At 52.5% G+C, this 684-nt stretch overlaps 1 protein-coding gene across 1 annotated transcript in view; it reads left to right on the plus strand.

Annotated features, from left to right (window-relative positions):
- Positions 1-684, plus strand: part of slc6a13 (solute carrier family 6 member 13) — a 12,332-nt gene continuing 11,648 nt past the window's right edge. Inside the window, exon 1 of the mRNA XM_019893271.1 lies at positions 1-261. The gene's annotated coding sequence lies outside the window, so the exon portion shown is untranslated. The remainder of the gene's footprint in view (positions 262-684) is intronic.

A 684-nucleotide genomic window follows, 5' to 3' on the forward strand; every position in this document is an offset into this window, starting at 1 on the left:
ATCATTATTATTGATTACGTCTGACGTATTGGAAAATTTGGCACCGATTTTTTTGCAATCATCGTGGAAGTTGACACGCTTGGTTTGCTTTCGCCGACCACATAAAATGACTTGGCGGCCCAGATCAGGCCCCCCGGGTCTTGGCTTCGACACCTGTGACGCAAGGGTTAAATGTGCGAAACAATTGCGCAGGCTCTCGGTTGACCAAGTGGAGCCACGACACACAATGGAGACATCACCCGGGCCCGCCTGCAGCCAAACGTGAGCAACCTTTGCTCCATCCTTTCAAGATGACAAAGGCCCGGAGGGGAATGTGCATAAATGTGTGTGTGTGTGTGTGTGTGTGTGTGTGTGTGTGTGTGTGTGTGTGTGTGTGTGTGTGTGTGTGTGTGTGTGTCTGTCAAAAGGTTACGCAATCAGCGACTGTCTGTTGCTCATTTAGGTTATCTTATCCTAACCAGATGATTTGCACGGGTGTATCTGGATCATCTCCATTTGCAGCTCACTCCTCGGACGTGCCCTAACCGCTGCGTCTCCCCCCACCCCTCTCTCTCCCCGCCACAGGTATGGACCTGTCAGCCAATCAGGACGAGGAAGGTGACCAGGAAGTCTTCCAAGTGGAGATCAGCCGCGAGAACAGGAAGTGTGCGTTCCGCACCGCTGCCGGCAAATACTGGACCCTTC

The sequence above is a fragment of the Hippocampus comes genome, unplaced genomic scaffold (genome assembly GCF_001891065.2).
Source record: "Hippocampus comes isolate QL1 unplaced genomic scaffold, H_comes_QL1_v1.1 scaffold62, whole genome shotgun sequence".
NCBI lineage: Eukaryota > Metazoa > Chordata > Actinopteri > Syngnathiformes > Syngnathidae > Hippocampus > Hippocampus comes.